Source organism: Rhinolophus sinicus, chromosome 9 (genome assembly GCF_057876585.1).
Source record: "Rhinolophus sinicus isolate RSI-liver-muscle chromosome 9, RSI-T2T, whole genome shotgun sequence".
In the NCBI taxonomy this organism is placed as follows: domain Eukaryota; kingdom Metazoa; phylum Chordata; class Mammalia; order Chiroptera; family Rhinolophidae; genus Rhinolophus; species Rhinolophus sinicus.
In genome coordinates, this window is record NC_142509.1 from 37,207,738 (window position 1) to 37,232,228 (window position 24,491).

General features: G+C 55.6%; 1 protein-coding gene across 27 annotated transcripts in view; it reads right to left on the reverse strand.

The window, feature by feature from the left end:
* Window positions 1-24,491, reverse strand: part of NCOR2 (nuclear receptor corepressor 2) — a 185,489-nt gene that overhangs the window by 155,294 nt on the left and 5,704 nt on the right. For 26 of the 27 annotated variants that reach the window (XM_074321476.2, XM_074321465.2, XM_088801072.1 and 23 more), the window contains exon 2: window positions 9,287-9,333. The exons of the other annotated variant lie outside the window; for it this stretch is intronic. The gene's annotated coding sequence lies outside the window, so the exon portion shown is untranslated. The remainder of the gene's footprint in view (window positions 1-9,286; window positions 9,334-24,491) is intronic. 27 annotated transcript variants of the gene reach the window in all.

Here is a 24,491-nt window from a genome sequence, read left to right on the forward strand (position 1 = left end):
CCACAACTCAACCGTCCGTCATAATCAAGACTCACAACACGGCAGCACCAAATGCTCAGAGCTGTGGTTGGCCTGCCCTCTGCTTTCTGCAGATTCCAGGGGACCAGGCTGGAAGCTCTGGGGTAGCCCTGTGAGAAGTCCCCCCGGGGTCCACAGCCGGCCCACTCCCAGCCTGAGCCAGCGAGGAACAGACCCCAAGGAACTCAGATTGTCTTCCCTGCGAGAGGCATGCATGAGCCAGTGGCGGGCAGCTGGCCGGAAAGGGACTCCTTGACACGGAGGCCAAAGCAGGCCGGGACCGGTGTCCTGAATGGAGACTTCCCCAGCCCCAAATCACTTCATCCAGGCACCAAAGCGTCAAGTGAAACCCCTGGCACGCTGGCCAAAGGCAGGAAACTGTCCTCTAGGGCTGGTGTTCTGTGTGCTGCTTTTATTTTTAAAGCAGCTGTGAGCAGGACTTCTGTGTAGTGCAGCGCCACCCATCCCATAGCAAAGGGCACTGAGCGCCTGGCAGGGTGGCTGGGGAAGGAGGTGGCGGCTGCCTGCTCTGGGCCTTGGGAGCCACGCCCTGGAGGTGCAGGGAGAAGGGGGAGGTGTCCAGGACTGCCCCTGGCCACCGCCAGCTGGATCCCGGGAGCCACGCCGGGAAGCCCAAGTTTCAGTATCAGCCAGGTGCACACACTCCCAATGGGCCAGGCACAGGGGGAAACAGCCTTCACTGGGCTTCTTTAAGGCCTCACAACAATCTATCCGGTATTGCCATCCCCGTATTACAGAGGGGGAAACTGAGGCACAGAGGGGTGAAGGGGCTTGCCCAAGGGCACACAGCTAGGAAGCAGCAGGGTGGGGATTTGAACCCAGGGACTGTGGCACCTGAATCTATGTCACTAACCACTGGGATTTACTGTCTCTCTCTCTGAGACTACATCAGGCCAAACTAGAGGGCTCTCGAAGGAACTGCTGAGGCCCCGCGGCCCGACTTCTGGAAAGGATATCTCCGGAGGCGTTAAACGTGTCTTCCCAAGCCTTGAGACCTTCTGGTACATTCCATGGTACATTCTGCCGAGACCACAGAGGGCAAAATACTTTGAGATAAAAGTCACAACTAAAAACAGAGGCCACAAAATGATGACAGTCAGCTGTGGCCAACAGGGAAACTCTTCCTGGCACACACAATGTTTTTTCAAAACAATTAGGACACTGCTTATAAAATCCAGATTTCCAGCTTCTCTTGGAAAAATATCAGAATATCCAGCTTGCCAGTTAGCCACAATCCCCACCCATCCCTTTCACCTCATTCCCTTTCCTTGACTGCGTATGAGTTTGGAACACCCCTTTCCCCAACCTTGGCCACCTCCCCTCTGCTGTTGAAAATAGCTGAACAAGCGCTAAAGGCCTCATTCAGTGAGGAAAACGACAAGAGAGACGAGTGATACTCAGGGTTTCGGGCGACTCTCCTTCCCCTTGGCTGGCTGTGCTGGTGGCATAAACCTGCCTGAGAACACAGCACACACAAAGGAGCAGAGCTGAGAGAGTCAGCTCCCTAAGGCGTGGCTCGAGCCCCTGGATCCAGCCATGCCTGAACTCGTCCTATGAGCATCTAACAAATCCCCCTTGTGGCCTAAACCAGCCTGAGTGCCTCCACCACGACGCAGGAGTCCTAATGAATCACCCTCACGTCTCGCCTCCATCGACACTCGTCCAAGGGAGCCTGACCAACCACCAATTCTGACCTTGTTATACCCCATCGCAGACCTGAGCTCGGTCCCCAGGACCCTCACCCTCGAGTGTTGACCTGACACTCTCTCTGGACACTAAACTCCAAGGCATGGAGGAGGTTAGTGTCCTAACTCTTCAAAAGTCCACAATGTCCGACGTTTCCATCATTCTGATTCCAGGGGCCGACAAATCTCTGGAACATTCCATGGGCCCAATAAATGTAAATTGATCAACCAGCAAAAGAACAAAAGCCAGTAAATTTGATTTCTGCCATAATTGGGAAAAGGGCCCAACCCCCAAGGTCTACAGAGCAGCTTCAGATCCAGAGATCCACACCTGGAACCCCAGCTCTGTTCCAGATATGTAGGCCTCCTCAGCGTTCCTGAACATAAGGGCCTCAGGGCCTTTGCACATGCTGTTTCCCTACCTAGGAGGCTCATCCCTCTTCCTTTCGTATATCTGGTTCTTTTTCATTGTCCAAGACCCAGCTCAAACGCCACCTCCTCAGAGACCACCCTTGATTCCTGTACCTAAAGTAAGTACCCCTGAAACCCGGGCTGCCCCCACACACACTCCCTGTGCTATTCCACAGCCAACATTTCTTGGCCTTGGAGTACAGTGTTTCTTTTTTGCACTGCCCATCTCCCCATCAGCCCATGGGATCCACAAGGCCCTGGCATCTTGTTTGCTGTGTACCCCTGCTGTGAACACTCGGCTGGCTGCAGGGAGGCAGGAAGCAGACCCCTCGTGTCCTGACCGGTCCTGCCCAGCCCAGAGCAGCTGCTGCATGCCTGAGGGCCCTACGTAGCACACAGAGCCTGGCTCATGGCCGGTGCAGCCCTGCCAAGAGACCCAGGCTGGCTCTGAGCTCAGGGAGGGCTGCAGGTGGCGCCCACACAATCCTCACAATTAACAGCAGGTGTCGTGGAGTAAAGCTGCCCAGGTTCAAATCCCAGCTCTGCCAGCTGTGTGATCTTGGGCAAGTCACTGAACCTCTCTGTGCCCCCAGTTTTCACACCTATAAAATGGGGCTGATAATAACAGCAGCCACTCACAGGGCTGCCGCGATTAGTGCATTAGTGAACGTATGTGATATACTCAGAACACAGCTGGGCACAAAGTAAATGCTGAGGAATCACTGGACATTACAGCGGATGTCAATAACCCCGATGATAACGGCAAACTGTCCCACAGCACTAAGGCCAATGGTTAGCAAACGTCAGCTTTGGTAGCAAATACAGGATCTGCTCTACACCAAGTCCTGTTTGAAGTGCTTCACACAAATTGATTCCTACAAGATAGGTTTACTGTTCAACGTGCTTGTGCCAGCTCTTCCAGGCAGCCTTCCTGGATTGCTCCAACCCCCAAGTGTACCATGGACACACAATCCTTGCTGTGAGTCTGTCCTCAACTCCCCTCTCTGTCTAAGTGAGGGGCAGGAAGAGCCCCTACCATTCTGAAGTCAGCACATGGACTGCATGTCCCATGCCAGCCCAAGCCATAGCCCTGCCAGAATCCCAGAAAAGCGGGCCCCGTCTGGCTGCATGAGTGCACCCCAGAAAGTGAAGTGTGTTCCCTCCCTGCAGCCTGCAGAGGACAATTCCTGGTTCCTGGTAGAGGCCCAGGCATCTCAAGGGCTCCTGTCCTACTGGCCCTGCACAGGGCCAGACATCCTGACACAGGGCGCACTGTGAAAGGGTAGGCAGCAGCTCTAGCTGGAGGTCTGTGGTCTGCATGGATGGCGTGTGAGAGCAACACTGCCCCCAGCCACCCCCAGCCTTTCTGTTCACAAAATGAGGTGGGTGCGGCTGGCCTCCTCTTCCCATCCGACAGATGGACAGCCGGCTCACCAGTCAGGCTGACTGAGGTCACTCAGCACAGCAAGGACCCCTGCAAAGCCAGCCTTTGACACTTCTCGGACAGAAGAGGCGGCCCCACCTACCCCATCCCGCCTGGGACCTGAGGTGGCCCCCAGTTCCCCAAACCAGGTGGTAAGAGCTGGTTACAATGCCAGCTCCTCCAACCATGGGCTATGTGACCTCACTGAAGTCCCTCCACCTCCCTGGGCCTCAGTTTCCTCATCTGGAAAATGGGTCTAATGATCATGATCACATTACCACAGGCAGGAAGGACCAGGAGTGCCCCCAAGCCAGCAAATCAAAGCCACCGAAAGAGAAAGAGAAGATTTAGAAAGAAGCTATTTTAATTTCAGCAAATGGGCCTGCTTTGTGACTATATGCAACACAATTTTATTTTATGTTTCAGAACGTTTTCTGTTTGGATTCACGGCAGTTGGCAGTTGTAGAAGGGACGTGGTGATTTTTTCCGCATTTAAGCCTCTTGAGGCCTTGAGTCACCCTAAATTAGCATGTCCCTCAAAGGACCATCCTGAAAAGTCATCAATAAATGCACAAAGGCTTAAAACAGCACCCACACAGGGCCAGCACTCGAGACCTCCCACTAGACGTCCCACGGAGGCCACCCCGAGGCTGGGGCAGGAGGAAGGGAAGGAGGCAGGCTCTGGGACAGACGTCTGGGTTAGAATCTCACCAGCTGTGCAACCTCAGGCAGGTCACTTCACCTCTCGGTTCCTCCGTTTCTTCCTCTGTAAAGTGGGGATGATGACAATCCCTACTTCACAGGAGGTTTTGGAAGATTAAATAAATTATAACATGTAAAGTCCAACACGATTACTCCTATAAACTTATTATTATTGCTGTCATTTTTCCCAATTTCAAAACTTACGCAGGTAGGTTTATAACCGTGACAGCAGGATAAAGACAAGACCGCCTGGATCCCGGGGGCTCGCTGGGGCCCCTGAAAGGCAGCGCCAACCCCCCTTCCAGGTGGGGGCAGGGAATACTATTCAATGGAAGGAGACACATGTCAGAGCCAGAGATTAAAAACAAGTACAATTATCAGGCAGGCATCCATCCATAATTGTGAATTTGATGTAATTAGGCACCCCACTAACTTCATTACTTATTTATTTACGGGATTGCTTATTTAATCTGTGGGCCTCCTTCCCCGAAAAGTCATCTTAGCTAACACCCCTCAAGAGAGGGAGGAGGGGGAGGAGGTCCCCTCTTCCGTCACCACCCCCATTCCTGGGCTTCCATGTCCCACTCCTGCCTTGCCCAGAATGGCTCCCCGAAGCCTGCATGACTGTGCACAGGATAACAGAACTGCACAAAGCCTGCGTGCTCAGTGCCAACAGACAACACTTGGCCCGGAAGTCATGGACCCTCCTTTACACTCTCATCTCTCCAGCAGAGGTGACCCTGGTGGGAGAAGAGTGGTTTGGGCCCCACCAGCCACCAATTGCTGGTGTGACCCTCTGGACCGGCAAACACGTCAGAGCAACAAATGGGGCTGGTACTTTCCAGCTTGGAGGAGGAAAAAGAGCACTCAACTGTTGCTGAATGACTTTAGATAAGTCACCTGACCTCCCAGAGCCTCAGTTTCCTCACCTGTAAAATGGGAGTGTTGATTAAGAACATCCACAGCTAGCTCCCCCTAAAATCCCAACTGCCGCTACCCAGTGTCACCCATGGCTTCAGCCAATGCAATACGGCAAGAAAAAGCAATGAGAGGTGGAAAGACTTGCTGGCTTTATTTGTAATAGCCAAAAACTGGAAACAACCTAAATGTCCATCAGCTCACGAATGGATAAACAAACTGTGATACATTCATACGATGGAATATTACTCAGCAGTACAAAAAAAAGAATTACTGACAGAATTACTGACACATACAACAAACGACACAGGTGAATCTCAAAAACATGCAGAAAGAAGCCAAACATAAAAATGTACACACTTTATAATTTTATTATGAAAATCTAGAAGATTCTAGAACTCCTATGGCAGATCAGAGGGTGCTCCTGGTGGGCGGATGGGGATTCTTTTGGGGGTTATGGAAACCCTCTACATCATGACAGTGGTGGTTGCTATCTGAATGTTCACATTGGTCAAAACACTTTTTAACCCTAACAGGAAAACGTATCAGCCCACTAACCCCAGGCCAGTGCCCAGGGACCATTTCCCCACTTCCAGGTCAGATCTGCTGGTTCCATCACCATCCCTCAACTTCCCTAAGACTCGATTTAGGAGCATTGGACAAGGTCAGGGTTTGCCTCTGCCCGTCAAGTCCCCACCTGCAAATGCAGGGTTATAAATAGCACGCTCCTTGGAGAGCTATTGTAAAGTGAACCATGGGGAATGTACCAGCTGCGGGCCCTGGCATACAGCAGGGGCCTCATTATGACTGCAGCAAAATGATGAACAGGCAAGCACCAGGCCCAGGTGGACAGGACTGGCCAGGATGCTTGACCCCAGACACACACAAGCCCCCAGCAGACGAGACTCCAGGCCTGGGCAGCTGCCCCCATCACCGCCGGCTCCAGGCTGCCGCGTCTCCAGCATTTAACTGATGCCTGCTTCCAGGACAGGACAGGGCTCCTTGGCTCCACCCACCCGCTCCTCCCGAGAGGAGGAAGATGGGCACCCTGTGGGGACGGGCTGGCCCTGAGGGTGGCACAGTGCGCCCTGGGAGTTCATTTTGAAACAGGAGCCTGTGGAGAGGACGTCCTGGTGGAGAAGGGCGGCTTGGCGGTCTGGCTGTCACGTACACACTAAGCGGAGCAGGACAAGCGTCACCCCAGAGCCCACCCAGTTATGAAAGAAAAAGATAATAATAGGAGGGCTCCAGGGTAGGGGCTCCAGGGACTGGGGGGCGGTTCTGTGCCGGCTCACGTGCCCCTGTCTGAGGACTACCCCATGAGTGATGGAGCGGGCAGACGGCGCCTGGGAGCCATGACGGCAGGGGCGTCCCCCGGGCCCGATTAGAGGGCCTGCCGCAGGCAGACACGCTCAACTGTCAGCCGTGTCCTCCCAGCCTGCCATCAGAGGCACCATTAATTGCTGTCATTTGAGGGTGGCCTGTGGGGAAAGGGAGGGGGTTGTGGGGAGGGGAGGGGAAGGAAGGAAGAGGAAGAGTGAGATGGAGGGAGGAGGGGAAGGAAGAGGGGGCAGAGGGGGGAGGGAAGGAGAGGAGGTGGAGGCACCGCTTGCACAGGGCTGAGCCTTCTGAGCTGGAAGGGAAGAGACCCACACACGCCTCCTCCTCCATCTAACAGAGGGACCAGGGCCCTGCCTCACTAGGGACAAAGCCAGAGGACCCATTGTCTAGGAGGGACAAATAGAGTCCAGAGAGGTATGATTCTGCAGGAATCGAGCCTCCTGGCCCCTCCCCCATATACAGCCTGGTCGCTTCCTCCCCAGGGAACCCAGAAAGCCTGGCTTCCCCAGTCTCCCATTCACTGTCAGCCTCCACCCATACCTTACCCCTCACCCTCATCAGTATACCACCAGGCACCACGCTGGGAGAAGTTCAAAGCCAAACCCCTTTCCCACCCGTGCCCTGGGCTCAAGCAGCTGCCCATCCTAGGATCAAAACCTACACCTGCTTTCAGGGATACCCGAAGGCCACCTCTTCCAGAACCTACACCAGCAGAAAGGATTCCAGAGCAGGGCTCCCTGCATTCCAATCCTCCTTCTGCCACTTGCACACTTGGGGACATCACATCGTCTCCCTGTGCCTCGGTTTCCTCATCTGTACAATGGGGATAACAACAGGGCCCACCTCGTCGAGTATGTCTGAGGATTAGACGATGTGCCTCCACAAAGCGCGGAAAAGGGGGTCTGACGCCACATGAGCATGGAGGGGTTTGATGCTGCTGGTCCGCCACCACCCCAGACACTGTCCCCTTGACCCTCACACATCGCATCTTCTACTGCTTATGCGCTTACCCAGTTCCTTCTCAGAAATGCCTGCCCCCCCCCATCCCCGCCTCCAGGCCTCCCCAGGAGAGGAGGGCTCAGCAAAGGCCCGAGCTGCCAGCAGAAAGCTACATGGCACGGCGTCCACACCGCGCCAGTCTCCGGAGCACCCACCCCACTGCCTCCTTCCCAGCCGCCAGTCCCGACAGGCCTGCTCTTGGGCTGAGGAGCCACTTGGGCCCTGCCAGGGAGCTCCTGGGAACACGAGGCTCTCTCCGCAGGGGGAGGGCCCCTCTACCCCCTCCCCCATCTGTCTGCCTCCCTCCTCCCTCAGAGGTGATGGATCGCCCCAGAGGAGGAAGCTAAGTGCTTGCAGACAAAAAGCCCTTTTATCGTCCTCGGGTGGGCCACTGGCATGACAAGCAGATAACTCAGCCACAGAGGAAGGCTCTCCATTAGGCCTACGGATTGATGGAGAGCCAGAGGCAGAGGAGGACGAAGGGAAAACATCCAGGCAAGGCCACCTTCCTTCCAACTTCGGGCACGCTAGGCAGAAAACCTGAGCTAACCACCTGGGGGGACTGCCACACCAGCGTCGCCCATGCCTCCCCATTTCCAAGATGAGACCCACAGCTGCAGGGCCCAGGGCCTGGCTCAGGAAGCAGGTAACCTCCAAAACTGTTTTTCCTGGGGGGACCCTAAAGGCTCAGGAACAAAGAAGAGAGGCCTGTCCCAAGAAACCCCACCCACGTGACTCATGCAGACGCCTACAAACCAAGATGGCCATTCCACACAGCCTCAGGGCCTTTGCACGGTGGTTCCTCTGACTGGGGCACCCTCCAGAGACCTGCATGCTCCCTTCCTCTCCTGCTGCAGGTCTCAGGGAGGCCCTCCCCCCCTCCGCCACCCCCAGCCCCCCACGCACTCCAAGCCCCTCCGCTGGCTCTGCATCTCAGTGCCTCCCACCAAAGAACACACTGTCTGCCCCTCAGTAGGAATATGTCAGGGTCCCCGAGATGCTCACATGGTTCGAGTCCTACCTCTTTGCTTCCAGGTCAGACTTGAAACAGGTGACCCATCTATGCCTTTACAAACGGGGAGACTGAGGCACAACAGCCCATTTGAGAGCATTGCTGCGAGGGTCACAAAACGGGGTGAAACATGAAAAGCACTCACTCTGATTATCAGCTTGTTGAGCACCTACTCTGTGCCAGGCAGTGCTCAGTATTAGCTCATTTAGTTCTCGCAGCAGCCATGTGAGTGGATATTGTTATTCGCCCAGTTTACAGATGGGGAAATGGAGGCACAGGGAGATGGAAGCTTGCCTGGGTGCCCCAAGTGAAAGTGCCACCAGGAACCCAAGCCACCTCCTCTCCCGCTGGGCACAGTGACCACGATGCCACATAAGTGTCCCACCCAAGGGCTTCCTCCAACACCAGCCACCCCCACACGTGCGCCCTTCCACAGGCCCTGTTGTCCCCAAGCCTGGAACCCGCCATTAGAGCACAGAACCCCAGAGACAGAGAAAACCACGTCCTACATCTGCACCGCCAGGGACCAGCCCTTCTCCCAGGCATCATTGGAAAAATCACTGCACTTGGCCTGAAAATATCCCCTCCCCAGCCGTTCCCACCCTGCGCACTCTGGGTGCAGGCCCCACCCCTCAAGGCCATGCCGAGACCCACACTACATCCACCAGGTGGAATGGGCTCCCAGTTACTTCCAACACCTTGCCCATGAGAAGGTCCTGGTCACGTGAATCCGAGTGGGGACAGATGTGAACCTACCAGAAACGGCTGCCAGAGACGCTCCAAGACTCAGGGGGCGGGAGAACCTGCGGGAGAAAACAGGGTCTTGTTAGTCAAAGTCGCAGCCTCCGCACTGGGGTGCCAGCAGGTCCACAGCAGCGTGTGGGCAGAGATGGCGAGGCCCACAGGCCTGGCACCTGTGACATCAGGCCAAGCACTTCTCCACGAGAGCCCCGTGGGGCAGGCACTCCTATCCCACTTGACAGAGAGGGGAACTGGGGCTGAGAGAGTCTTAGTGTCGTGCCTCCAGTCCCAGAGCCAGGCGGTCACAGCTGGGACTCCAATCCAGACCACGGGGTCATAAAGGCAGCCACAGCCCAGCAGGGCCACCCAGGGGCCCGGGGCCCATAGCACCTGTTACCTTGACACTCCTCCATGAACTCCCAGAGGACACTATAAACAAGAGTGAGTGACACCTGAAGGAGGGGCCGGCCTACTGTTCTCACTCAAGAGTTTCTGAGCCTCCATTCAGAGTCAACACCAGGAAGATGGAAGCTGGCGTCCAGAATATAAAAGGGTGCCCCCAAATAAGTAAGAGGCAGCCAAGCCAACAGAAAAACAGAGGAAACACTTGATCACACTGGACGAAAGTGGACATACAGATGGCCTTAGTGAGCACATGAAAAGATGCTCAACATCATTAGTCATCGGGAAAGTGCAAATTAAACCCCAAGACCACTGCACACCCAGGTGGGCGAGGTGCTAAAAGGAAAGACAGACAATACCCAGTGTTGGGGAGAACGGCAGCCAACAGGAAGCCTCAGACATCGCCGGTGGGGTGGGTACTAGGCGGAGCAGCTGCTTTGGGAAACAGTTTGGCAGTTTCTCATTCAGTTAAACATACACTTGGGTGACCGTAGGACCCAGCAACTCCACTTCTGGGTATTTCCCCAGGAAAAATGAAGACATATGTCCACACAGACTCGCACATGAGCGTTCCTAACAGCTTTACTCATGATCACAGTGGACTGGAGACGATCCAACGATCCATCACTTGGCGAGGGATAAACACACGGTGGTGGTAGGTCCACACCGCGGAGCACGCCACGACACGAACAAACTGCAGGTACGCCCCACCACGTGAAGGGAGGTCAGGCTGACCTGAGCACAGATGCCAGACTCCAGCTGCACACACTGGGATCCCACATACGTGAGCTGAGAAAGGCACAGCGCCACGGTCACGTGTATGGAGGTCTACAGAGGTAGCGCAAGGAGGTGAATCGCACAAGTTAGGATGCTGATCACCTGCAGAGAAAAGACGGCGGGTGGCTACACGAGTCTCCCTTATAATTATACATTAACCTGTACCCGTGTTTACGCATTCTTTACGGTACCAGCGTCTGCACAAAAAAGAATGTTAAAAAACAGTACAGTGGGCAGAGCTCTACACTGAGTCCAAAGACCTGGCTGTGGTCCCAGCTCTTCCCCTGACAGATGCCACCTTGGGCAAGCCCCCAGCTGTCTCTGAGCTCAGTTTTCCTATCCATAAAATGGGTCTGCGCCCCATGGTTGTCTCCAAGGCCCGCTCATGCAAACACTTCTCCGTCCTGAGTAGACCTCCTGCAGCTTCCATCTTCCCATCGCAAACCCTCAGTGGGGTCAGGTCAAATTCTACAAAACTCACCAGGGGCCTCGGGGCCCGATGTGCTGCCTGCTGCTTTGAAGAAAGGGAAGTGACACCCACGTGCCCCTCCACATGGCTGCCAGAACAGGCGGTGAGAACCATGCTAGGCCAGAGAAGCAAACCATAGGACGTGCTCTGCAAAAGCCTAAGCTAGACCCGGGGACCCTGCAGATCCGGGCACTGGCGCCCAAGGGGCAAGTGTAACTTCAGAAGTGGTCCCTGCGGGTTGGAGCTTGCGACTTCCGGCACTGGGGTGGGGGTGGGGGGCGGAAGAGGACCTCACACACCCCACAGCCGCCTGGGCCAGCCTGGCACGTCTTTTCACAACAGGTGAGCAGGGGACCCTCCCTGTCCCCTGGGGTCAGGTGTCACCCTCCCTGTCATCATGGTAGAGAGCAGCCCAGACAGTGGAGAAAGAGGGAGGCAGGCTCCACAGCCCTTCCATTTGGAACCCACTGGAATATTTTATGTTCCTTCTCAAGTGACAGCTGAGGCGTGCCGGGCCCAGCGCAGGCGCTCCTTGAAGCTGCCAGAGAGGCAATCACCAAGTTCACCGAGGTCTGATTCCCCACCAGCAATGGCAGTGGGGCGGCAGGCGGCGTGGATGGGAGCCAGCAGACAGCGCCTGGAGCAGCCCAGCGGGGAGCAGGGAGCTGTGGCCCAACAGAGAGGGCTCGGCCCACCCAACAGTAGGGGACACAGTCCCTCCCAAGGGGGCACACAATCAGGGGAGAACTGGGGGGCACCCTGACCCTGGCCCGTGAGCACCTCCAGCCCCAAGTCCATCTGTCCTGATACCAGACGAAACCACTGCGCCCGCCATCACAACAGGAACGCCCCTTCCACCGGAGTTCTCACTGCCAGACCCTGGGCCTCTTCACAGCCCTGCCAGGCGGGCACTGTCCTGACCTTAGTCACAGATGGGGAGACAGAGGCCCAGAAAGGCTCAGCAACCCCCTGGGATTGACGGCCAGAGAGGGGCGGGCAGGTGGGAACCAGGGCGTCTGCCCTCTGCCGCCCCACCCTCCACTCCCTACACCCCCAATTTGGCCCCAACTGTGCTTCTCAGAAACCCCCACCCATCTCCTGGCTACGGGTGTGGGGCGTCTGCAGAGACAGCAGCCGACAGGAGCAATTAGACGCCAGGAAGGAGCCGGGATATCGACCGCTTCTGGAGGAAGGGGGGCCGTGTCGGCAGCTGGGCTCCCAGCCAAGCTCGGGGCAGGCGGGAGGGCCGGGGGCTTCACTCCCAGGCCTGTGCAGGCGGCAGCACGGAGAAGCCATCTATCTGTCCACCTGTCTGTCCTCCAGCCCACCGATAGCCCACAGGGACTGGAGCCCCCCTTCCTAGGGTTTCACTGGGCCGGGCATAATGCTAAGCCCTTCATGCCTATTAATTGGTTTAATTCTTACACCCGCCCTACATACTAGGTACTCTGACCCTCCCCAGGTGGGGGCAATGAGGCAGAGAAAGGCAAGCAAGCTCGCCCGGCTTCCCACAGCTGAGATGTGCATCCAGGCATCCGCCATAACCTCACGTTACCTCTGCCAGACACCCCCTGGGAGCCCCCAGCAGGGTGAGAACCAGAGAGCAGGTTCTCTGGGAATAGTGCACTGGGGATGGATTGGGCAGAAATTCGGGAAGCCTCTAGATGCCCCTCAGTGGCCCCCACCATAGGCTCCTTGTAAAGGTAATGCAGGTTTTGCACGTGGCGCACAAGGCAAGTGCCCCAAAATGTTAGCTGCTGAGTCCCCCTGAGGAGGCTGCCTGGCACTGGATCCTGGTGGTTGCCGGAAGAAAAACCACTGCAGACCCTTCCCCACCGGGAGTGGGGTGTGGGCCATTAGTGGCTGCAGGGCGGGCCAGGGGCTGCCTGGAGAGCAGGGGTGCTGGGCAGCTATCGAATGCCAGAAGCAATTAATTATCTGGGTCAAGAGACAGTGAAAGAGATTTGTCACCAGGGCCCAGGGGACAGTCCAGCGAGTCTGGCAACCCAGGCAGGAGGGCCCTCGAAGGATGGTTCCCACTGACCTGGGCCTGAGAGAGGTCAGGACCCTCATACACATCGTCCAGCACTTCCCTCCTCCCCACCACCCACAGGCCTTCTCTTGGTGCTCCCCACTCACAGACTCAACCTTCCGTGGAACTCTCCCCGACCCAACACTAGCCCCTGACCCAGAGAGGTCACAGACACCCCGCAGCGTCCGTGACCTGTGCACCAGGAGGCAGCAGCCAGTCTTGCAAGCGGTGACACTGCACAGATGGGGACACTGCATGGCAGCAGCCCGGGACCTCGCCTGGAAGCCGGCTCCGATCCCAGCTGCACCAGTGTTTCGGCTGGGCGACGCCACGCGTGTTGCTTAACTCCTCTGAGGCTGCGCCCTCTGCTATAAAATGGAGACAATGACCAGGGGAGCTAATAACTAAAATCAGGCCAGCTCGGCTCAAACCCCAGCTCTGCCATTTTGTAAAGCCTGAGAAAGTCACCTTGCTCCTCTGCACCTCGGTTTCCCCATCTGTAAAATGGGGGTGATGCCAGGGGCTCCTCTGTGTGACACATATGGCCTGGCATACAGCAGACACTGAGCTTAAGCTCGCTGTTGGGGTTCACCAGCACGCCTCCCCCAGGGCCCTGAGCCCGGCCACCACCCTGCTCAGACGCCCAGCAGTCAATACCCCCAGCACCTTGGACACAGACTCAGGCCCTGAGCCGGGCCAGGATGAGACCTCACGAAGCACAGACCCCCGCCCTGGCCTCTGCAGCAGAACCTGGTGGGAGCTGCAGGCGTTGGCGGCTGCCACTCACATACCAGGCTTGGTGGCTGGTTGTCATGAAGAACAGAAGCATCCAGATACACGCAGCCCTCCATCCCCACATCCTCTGAGGCTAGGATGTGGGGGTACCTACCGGGCACAGGCCTTCCCAGGAGGCTCCCTCAGCTTTCAGCCCCTCGTGTCTGCACCAAATCGCTCCACACACACACCCCGACACACGCGGCCCCTCCCTTGCTGCCCCCACTACACAGATGGGAAAACCGAGTCCTGAAGCAGCCAGCAGAGGGCAGCCTCAAACCTGTTCTCTCAGATCCCATGGGAGCAAGATCTCGGCTCTGCAGGTGTTCAGGAGCCCAGGTCACTGGGGCCGGGGACTGGCACTGAGTCAGAGTGAGAAACTCAGCGGAAACTGAAAACAGCCCCGGAGGCTGGGCCTGCTCCCAGGAGTGAACCGCGCTGATTCACAGGCGGCCCCGGGGCCTGTGTTGGAAAGTTCCTGCTTCTGTGGCCAGGGTGGGGGTAGGGACTGAGCAGCACAGAACAGCCTCTAGGCCTGGGGCCCCTCTCTGGCCAGTGGGGGAGCAACGCTCCATGCACAAAGCTGCTGGATCACACCCAGGCTCGCCCACAACCCAGTGCCCTCGAGACCTGCCAACCCCAGCCAAGCTGTGCCCCTCAGGGGTGCTCGCGGCTGTCGGGCGGGCAGCAGCAGAGCCCCCTGCAGAGGCCGTGACCTCAGGATCTGGCCTGAGACCTGGCTTCAGTCCCACTCCACCGCTCTCTAGCTGTGTGACCCTGGTATGTTGCTCAACATCTCTGAGCCAGTTCCTTACCCATGACATGGAAACTCTCATCTCGCAGAACTGACTTAAAAACTCAGTGAGAAAATATTACCTACAGAGCGCCCAGCACACAGTAAGTGCTCAACGAACACGTATACTTCCAGCTCCCAAATGGGTTTTTTATTGAGGTGAAATTCGCATAACAAAATGAACTGTTATAAAGTGAACAAGTCAGAGCTATTTAGCACCGTCACAAGGCTATGCAACCACCAACCCTATCTACAGTTTCCCAAAAAATAAGACCGGGCCTCACATTAATTTTTGCTCCAAAAGACACATTAGGGCTTATGTTCAGGGGATGTCATCCTGAAAAATCATGCTAGGGCTTATTTTCCAGTTAGGTCTTACTTTTGGGGAAACACGGTAGTGCCAAAGCATTTCCACCTCCCCCAAAAAGGAGACCCCCCTACCCAGGGAGCAGTCTCTCCCCATCCCCAACACCAGCCTCTGGCAACCATTAATCCAATTTGCCCATTCTGGACATTTCATGGCAATGGAATCATACAGTACGTGGCTCTCGTGTGTGGCTTCTTTCCCTTGGTGTGTCTTCCAGGTTCGTGTATATATAAAATGTATCAGCACTTCATTCCTTTTTATGGCTGAATAGTATTCTGTTGTATGGATATACCAATCATGTATTTTTAAAATAAGGACAATAAACACAGAAACGTAACATGACAAAATATGTAAATATATACAGATATGAAATTGTAGAAAACTGTTCAATTATAAAGTAAACAACCATAATGACTGGGATGGTATGGAAGCTGGTTAGTGGGAGGAACCAGCTAGCAGGCTCAAACATCAGGCCTCCAGTGTCCAGGCCCCGCTGTGCTGTGTGACCCTGAGCCAACTGCTCACCCTCTCTGGGCCTCAGCCTGACCATGTGTAAACAAGAGCACTGGAGGGAACAACCTCAGGGGATTTCCTACCTCTACGATTCTCAGGACCTCCAAGTGTCCCTCAGCCCAGAGAGGTTGTGGCAGCCAGGAGGGTGACGGGCTGCCCCATGCTGGTGACGAGGACAAGCTCCTCTGGGCTGCCTGGAGACTCTGCCAGGGAGAGCTCTGGGCCACCACACGTGGCCTCAGGGCAGAAAGGGAACCTCGGGGTGCCCTGCCCTCCCCAGCCTAAGCCACAACCCACATGCTGAGTCTTGAGGCGTCTCAGCCCTCTACCTGCTATGTTTGTAGCACGTCCCTGAAGGCAGGGACAACCAGAAATGCCTTTGAACATTGCAAAATGAATCCGGGGGCACCATCGCTCACTGACCCCAACCCCACCCTGGGCCCTTAAGGGACTGTCTCCCTGTACAAGAAACAGTAACCAGGGACACCAGCTCTCCCCTGGGCTGGTCCACTGGTCTGCCGGTTCCAGGCAGGTTGGAAGCCACCCAACAGGGCCACTCGAGGGACAAGTGCCCCGGGTCCAGCACCTGTCCTCCCCCTCCTCCAGGCCACACCAGGCCCAGTCTTGCTGCCAAGGGATCCATTCGGCCATCAGCACAAACTGACCGAGCCCTACTACGTCCCAACACTGTTCCAGGCCCTGGAGCCCAGGATGGATAACAGACGCAGCTCCTGCTTCCTGGGCGTGACCTTTGGATTGGGGAGATGGACAGCTCACAAGGGTTTGAATCGACTGAGAAATTCCATACACCCACAACTACAGACAGTAAGTGGGCGCTGCTTGATGGGGTGGTCAGGGGGGACCTCCTGAGGGTGACAGCTGACTATGTCCTGATGGCAGAAAGAAAGCTGCCGTGCCAATCTCCAGGGAACAGCATGCCAGGTGAGGGAACAGCACTGCAAAGGCCCAAGGGTGGGAAGACGTGAGCCAGGAGCAAGGGTGGAGCAGCTTCCCAGCGGCCTCGGGGCCTCTGGACCTCAGGACCTCAGAGAAGGAGAACAGCGGAAGCTGTGGGACCAGAAGCTGACGAGTCTTATTCTCCTTCTGACAGGCTCCCTCTGGCTGCAGCACGGATAACAGATGGCAAAACAAGAGTGGATTTGGGGGACCAGGAGGAGGTCACTGCACATGTCCAAGCCAGACAGTGGGGGCAGGTCCATCACGGGGCCTGGTCGGCCGTTACTAGGTTTTGTTATTATGATTTTTTTTCACTTCTATACTTTTTTCTTTTACTATTTATGTTTATGTGGTTGCCTTATTATCATTATTGATACAAAAATGGAGGTCTCGCCTGCAGTGGCCCTGCCCACAATGCCAGCATACAGCTACCGTTACTGTTACCGTGTTGTGTGGTTAGGGCACACGGAGCCCCTCGGCTGTGTCCCGCCCCACAAAATGCAGGGATGCTTATGGCATCCCTGCATGTCCTGTGACTGGCACTCAGCCAGTGGGACAGTCCCACGCCATGAAAGTCACCTCCTCACGCAGTTTTCAAATGGCCTGGCTATTCAAAAAAAACAAAAGCCTGCCAGAACATGAGCTTTTTTTAACGTCACTTTCATGTACTTCCAATAGCGAAAGGCTTCTGATCTCACTTCTCTTGAATCTACACTTTCTCATTCTGAGTGGGAGCCGGCACCGCCTTCCTTTCGTTTCCCTTCATACTGTAGTTGGGGCATTACACTGATTTTTGTTGTTAATTCTGTGCAAAGTGAGGACTGTTACGGAGGAATTTCAGTGCCAAGAGTGAAGGGGATTTTCCAAGTATGAGCTGTAAATACTGTTCAAAGCTGTTGGGATGCTGTGCGGCACTGGGCCAGTTAGCTGACCTCTCTGAGCCTCATTTAGCTGCTCGCCTGTAATACAGGGAAAGTGATGATCACTGCTAGCTCCTGAGATTGAGAAGATCAAATGAATTTAGGCGGCATGTGCCAGCCACTATTAGATACCCACAAAAAACACACAGCCCTCAGTCCACCACAGGCAGCTGAAGGGCCTGGAGGCAGGTGGGCAAAAGCCCCCAGCACAGGCCCCAGCTGGGCAGGGGGTGGAGGATAAAACCCCAAACTCCTGCCTGGGCCAGGTGGCTCATTGCCTGCCAGGCTTTCATCTCCAGGAGATAAGCCCCCGGCTCAAGTTCACATTCAGGATCAAATGAACCCACTTAATCACCTTAGGGATCTCCACTGAGCCTGGGGAGCCTGCGGAGGAGGGCCATGGAGGAAGGCCGCTGAGCCCCCTCCATCCAAGACCCCCACCCACATGGCCAGGGACAGAGAGGGCAACGTCATGGGCATCCTGCCCACACACCCCTGGGCACCATCCACTGGGGTGACCCCAAGGATAGATGCATGCACACAGGCCGTCAGAGTCTACGCACACGTCATGTGCTCCCCTCACCATCACAAAGCCCCTACTGTGTGCCATGTGCCTGGGGCAAAGTGACTTGCTTAATCCCCACACAATCCAGGAGGTAAGCACTACCACAAACCCCATTCTACAGATGGGGAAACTGAGGACTGGAAAGAGCCAGCTCCAGGTGATACAAGCTCCTCATGGGACCCCCTGCAACTCTCATTTCATTTCTCAGAGGGGGAAACCGTGGCATGAACAGGCCTTAAATCACCACCACATTACAATGTGGCTGGGGAGGCAGGGCACATGCCTGCCTCGTTCCCAGCTGTGTCCTAGCACCAAGGACAGCTCCCTGCACAGAGTAGGTACTTAATGAAAGTATCTGAATGAACAAAATCTATACACTGGGCACCGACTCCAAAGAAAACGCCTTCATGGGGCGCCTCTGCCCTCCAGACAGTCCTCTCTGAGATCCCATCAAGTACCACAGGGGCCCTGGGCAGGGTGACTATCCACCTCAGAGGACAATGTGTGGAGTCATCACTGGTTGTCCAAATGTAGGAAGAAAGGATGGGGGTACCACTGGCATACAGACAAGGGACGCTGCTAAACATCCTACGATGTCCAGGACAGCCCCCCAAACAGAATTATCCAGCCTAAATACCAGTAGTACCCAGGTTGAGAAACCCCGCTGTGCTGCATTCACTCAAGCATCAATTGAGCACCTACTGTGTGCAGGGCTGCACAACAATCCTGGAAGGAGACGAGGTCACAGGGCTCCATGCCACACAGCAACTGCAGGGCACAGGAAGGACTCAAACCTGGGTTCAACTGACTTAAAGCCCCACCTCAGAGCCACCATATGTCCTGACCCATCCATGAGGACTGGGGCTGGAGTGGGGACTGCAGAATCTGTACATTTTACCACCCCTCCCCCCTTCACTTTGGGAAAGCAGAGGTCAGAGCTGGCCCTTCTTATCAAAACCCACGTTACACCAAAATGCCGACAGTCTGTCTCTGGGGGGTGGGAAAATGGTCATATTTTTTTATGTGCAGGGTTTCTGTTTCTTCATTTTTCAATTTACAGAGAACACTTTTGTTCTGCTTCTTTAAAAAACCAGTCTTTCTCGAAAGGCAGCTGTCAAACCACAGGTCCCACCCAAAGCCTTGCACCCCAGTGCAAAGAGGTCCACCCAGCACAGCCACCATGCGGCGTCGGGAAAAGCCACCCGCTGGCAATTCCACTCCCAGGAACACCTGGAAGAGAAAGGACAGCACCTGAGCACCCGGAAGCACTCGGGAAAGGTCCAAACACCTCAGTCAACCCCAGTGACATCTCCAGGGGACACACTGAGCCCATATCATGTGTCCCCATGACAAGATACTATCTATACAGAAGTCAAAATTCGGAAACTAGATCTAACTGCACCAACACATCACAAAATCATAATTTTAAAAAATAATAATCATAGCTACACGGTTCTGCAAGCCTTGTATAGGACCCTTCTAACCCCCAAAGTGATCCCAGCCAGGTAGGTACTATTTTGGTCCCCATTTTACATATCAGGGAAACTGAGGCACTGAAAGACTCGATAAAGCGCCGGACGACTCACACAGCTGTCGAGCGGTCATGGGCGGGGGGAACCAAGCCCTCAGAATCCCTGCCCGTAACCACTCCGGTCTGCTGCCGGTCTAAACGTGGAGAGGAAATTACTAGGTTGAGTTCTATGAAATCTGTCGATATTCGACCACTCTTGACCCACAAAGCTGGCAGATGCAGATGGCTCACCCTGACAGCGACTGCAGAGCGGCGGACACAGAAAGACACGTCCACACACATTTTCCCAGCCTGGATATGAGGCAAAGCCCCAGGCCTGCAGGCAGCCAGCAGAGGCCCGCGGAAATATGAAAACATGGATTAGAAGTGCGAATGTCCAGTGGAGAAATGGCCACCTCCAGGAAGGGGACTTGGGTGACCTGAAAGTCACCTGCAGGTTTTTTTTTTTCAATAAAAGGCAGCCACCTGGACCTGGAGGAGGCTGGCTGGTGGTTCCCTCTCCCCCCTCTCCCTACATCACACTGGCCCCCAGGCCCCACACAGTCGGTGCACTGCTGCGGGAGCTTCGGCTCCCTGGGGCCTGCTCTCCAGAGCCCCCTCACCTAAGGATCCAGTTTCATTTAATTGCAGGCTTCAGGTTTCTGGACGCAGGCCTCCTTCGGGGCCAGGCGTGGGCCATTTTCTTCCTCTTTTCAATAAAGCCGGGAAGGAAGGAGCGTGTGGCATCGCCACATCTGCTCCAAGAATCTGGAATGCCTGCCCCTTGGGGACAGGGCCGTGGCATGGGAGACCCCACCCTGGGAGAATCAGCCCTGGCTCATCACAGGTGGGGGACAGGCTAGGGACGTATTTTTTTTCCTGGCCATTCCTTGGGGGCAGGTACCCCCACTGGATTTAAAGGAATCAGGAAAACACACACACAAACATTCCTACCTCACACCACCCGACCCCACTCAAAGCCTCTCAGTGGATGTCTCTCTGCTTTGGGATATTTCTTTTGCGTATTTTCTCCAGCACAGCCCTTTCCAGTTTGCAGGCCCCTCTCTCTGTGTCCCTCACCCACAGCCCCAGGTCAAGGCCAAGACACTGAGCTGTCACCTGATTCCAAGGTCACTGGCAGCAGGGACACTCCACTGTCTAAATGACCACGTCGCTCCTGCTGTTGGAGCACGTGTCGCTTCAGAGGAAACATCAAGGAGACCAGTGTGGCTGGAACAGTGTGAGCACACGGAGCAGACCAGAAAGGGGGTGAGGCGGAGGGCACAGACCACTTACATGCTCCCCCTGGTTTAACTGCTCATAGGAGTTACCCAGGAGTCAGCCCATACACAACTCCCACAAGAACCCCAACCCCATGGACCTGGCCCAAGGCCCCAGGACCCTGGAGGGGCCCCCGACTCGCACTGGGCTCCTCAACACCCACTCCGGGCCCCCCAGCTCCGATCCTGGCCCCGTGGCCTGGCAGAGATGCCCGGCCGAGTGCTGGAGCGACCATGCCCCCAGCCCCCCCTTGCTCAGCAGACTTGCCTCGTTAGCCTAACGAACGAGCAGGCCCTGGTGCCAGGCAGTTGCCATGGCCACGGAGACACCATGGCAGCACTGGGCGATGCTCCCAGAGGGTCTGTGGCAGGCCCCGAGTTCAGGATGAGGACAGAGGGGACATGCAGGGGTCTCCGAGGTAGGCCCCCCCCCACAGGCACCTTGAGGCCTGGCCTCTCGGACTCCCACCTGACAGCCATCTCCCAGAGAGGCCCCCCACCCGGGCCACAAACACACCCCCCTCCCCACACCCACCCCTCCAGACCTGCCCGCCCAGAAGTCGCCCCCCACCCCACCCAAGGCAGCACCAAGTGATGGCAGGGGAGCCAGCCAAAGGGGTCGCAGGTGGGCTGGCACCTGGCATAGAGGCCTCCAGGGCAGTGAGGAAGGTCTGGATTTCCTGTAAGTGGTGGGAGGCCCTGAGTAAGGCCAAGTCACTCACCCGCTGGGGCCCCACCGGCAGCTGGCAGCTGTGTACAGAGAAGGGCCTGGGGCAGCCAGACTCCGGGACACCAGGGAGGAGATGCCCTGGGCGACAGGATGCTTTGGGCAACTCCCACGTGTCTGGCCTGTGCGCCCCACACTCCAGCAGGAAGCTCAGGAGTGGGTCTGGGATGGGGGGGCCCATGGGTCCAGGTTGGAACAGCTGGGTCTGAGGTCCTTTTGGAACATCTGTGAGCACTGAGGCCTCAGGAGGCCACTGGATCCACCTGCCTGGCCCTGGGCGGTGGGGTGGCTCCACGGGTTGTGAGCCGTGGACAGCGGGGAGACGGGCAGGACTGGGCCTGGCTCATGCTTCACGTGGCCTCTCAGCTCCCTTTGCCTCACCATACACTGGGAGCCCGTCTGTCACTCAACAGCCCATTTTACTGCTGGGTAAACCAAGGACTTCTGCACAGAGGCTCAGGTACTTGTCCTAGACCGCACGGCACAGCCGCAAGAGGCCGACACAGGGCTCAGACCCATGGCTCACTCGACCTCTGTTCACAAGCCCTAAAACACAGGTCACCAGAAACCACGCCAACCCCAGAAGGCGGGAGGCAGTGCCCGGGAGAGCTGACCCCCAGGAGCCTCCGAGCCTCCCAGCCCCCACCCCACACCATGCACACCAGCAGGCAGCCGGGCTCAGGTCTCGTCCAGGTCTCATCCGATTCTACCTCCAACAGCCCACCCGGGCTTACTTCCTCCCTTATGTCCTTCCCAGCTCAAAGAAACATCCCATGTCAGCAGAGGGAAGCAATCGTGTCTGACAGCAGCAGCACAGCTCATGGCTGGTCCCTCAGTGTGCACACCTGCAGGATTTGTCACTGCAACAATCCAAAACCCCCGTCCCCAGATACGGGACAGACTGACGGCTCGTTACCTGCCCCACACCAGGGCCTTCCCTCAGGCCAAGTGGTTCCCAAAGGACACAGGCCTCTAAAAGGGACATCTTTCACCAAGCAAGTCACTCACTGTCATCTTCCCAAGTCTGGCCCAAGGCAGATGTCCAAAGATCCCAGTTCTTGCCCAGGGAATGACCTTGGTGAAGACACTCCACGGGGCTAGGCTTTAATTTTCTCCTGGAATCTTCTGCCACCACCCCATAGGCACTCAGGAGAAACAAGCATGGAAACACCTTACAAAGTATTTTCTTTACTCCTGCCCCACTCCAGTCTGCCCCTCAAGAGCTGAGAAACTTTTGGAATGCAAGCGATAAGATAAAATCAGAGAACAAGGTCAGAGCAAAGGGAAAAATCAGGGACAAACTAATCTGAAATCAGGATGAATTACGTAAAACCAAAACAAAAACTGGACCAGCCTGCTAAAGTCAAGCTGCAAAGTTGGCTCTGAGCTTCCTACCAGCCAAAGCAAAGAGGGAAACAAGATGGGCTCTAAGAAACTCTGCAAAAACTGTGCAAACTATGGAGCATGGCGCAGAAGGTACTACAGCAACTATGCAGTGCTGTACAGAAGGGATTACAGCCTCAGGTTTCACAGGAGGCCAAAACTCGCGCCAAAAGTAACTGCTGGCTGCCTTAACCATCCCCTTCCTACTGCATTCTACAACAGCAAATTATAACCATGAGCATCAGCACAACTTAGCAAGAACAGTGAGCCAGGCCAGGAGGGGTTTTAGGACGACCCTCACAGGGTGTGACCCTCAAACTTATGACCCTCTCTGGACTCCCGTTTCCTCCACAGTGAAAACCCTGGAAGGTTCTGCTGCATTAAACAGAGCGAGGCAGCTCTCTGTCAGGGCTGGAGAATAAGCATGCCGGGCTCTGTGGGCCTCCTGACCGGTCGCAACTCCTCAGCTCCCCACCATGCAGAACTGAATGGGCAGGGTTGTGTTCCAATAAAGCTTAATGTATGGACACTGGAATTTGAATTTCATATAATTTCACACGTCACAAAATTGTCTTTTTATTTTTTTCAACCATGAAAAAAATGTAAAAGCCATTCTAAGCTTGCGCACCATCTAAAAACAGGAAATAGGCTGGACCGGGCCCGCGGGCTACCGTTCACTGACCCCCACTGTCTCTGTTCCAAAATGAACTCCAACATATATGATCATTTAGAGGAGGAAAGCAAGGCGTGCATATGGTGTGACACAACTCGTGCGCTTGGTTTTAAAGAGAACACACACATCCAAGCCCATCGAAGGCGGGCCTCTGGCCGGGGTATCTCTGAGGAGAAACTGCACCGCGTGTCTGCCCCAGGGGGCGGAAACTGGGAGGGCAGGAACGGGGAGGGCAGGAACGGGAAGGACACTTCCCTCCACACCTTTGTGCACTGATTTAATTTTTCAACAGGCCCAGGCATTTTCTTTAATACGTTTTTATAAAACCCAAAGCATGTGGCAAATTTAAGTGCATTACTTTTTGGTTTTCTGTATTTTTCAAATGACTAAAACGCAATGCTATCCAAAACAAAAGTTCATCTAGTACTTAATATCCACAGAAAGATGTCCTGACGTGTTAATTCACAGGAAGAAAATATGGAGCGTGACGGCACGCAGGCCTTCCTGATGTACGGGCGTGCGTGTGTGGAAACACACACAAGGGGCGGACCAAAGTCTCAGTGAACCCGGGGTGCGGCCCACACACAGGGCTCAGCCCCCAGGAGTCAGAGGTGCCCACACCGCGCAGGCCTGGCACTGCCTCAGGAAACGGCAGCCAGGAACGACAGTGGGGACACTGAGCAAAGAGCTCCCAGTCTCGGGTGGTGGCTTGTAGGGCCGAGAAGAAGAGAACGCTCACCCAATAGCCTGAAAACTGGCTTTTGGCCCTGAGTCCCCAGAGAAGGCATGGCACTAAAGCCACACTGACCAACGGGGACGGTGGCCACTCGCCACGTGGGGCCATTTAAGTTTATGAAAATTAAGTGAAACATAAAATTCCCTTTCTTGGTCAGTCACACTGGCCTCACTTCAAGTGCTTGGTGCCACGTGTAGCTATGACTATGGTGCTGAACAGAACAGCTCTAGAACGTTCCGCCATCCCAGAAAGGCTACTGGACGGAGCTGCCCCAGAGACTGGTGGGACAAGAGGGGGTGGTGAGATTAGGAATGTGGACAAAGGAGGGTGGACAGAGCTTGG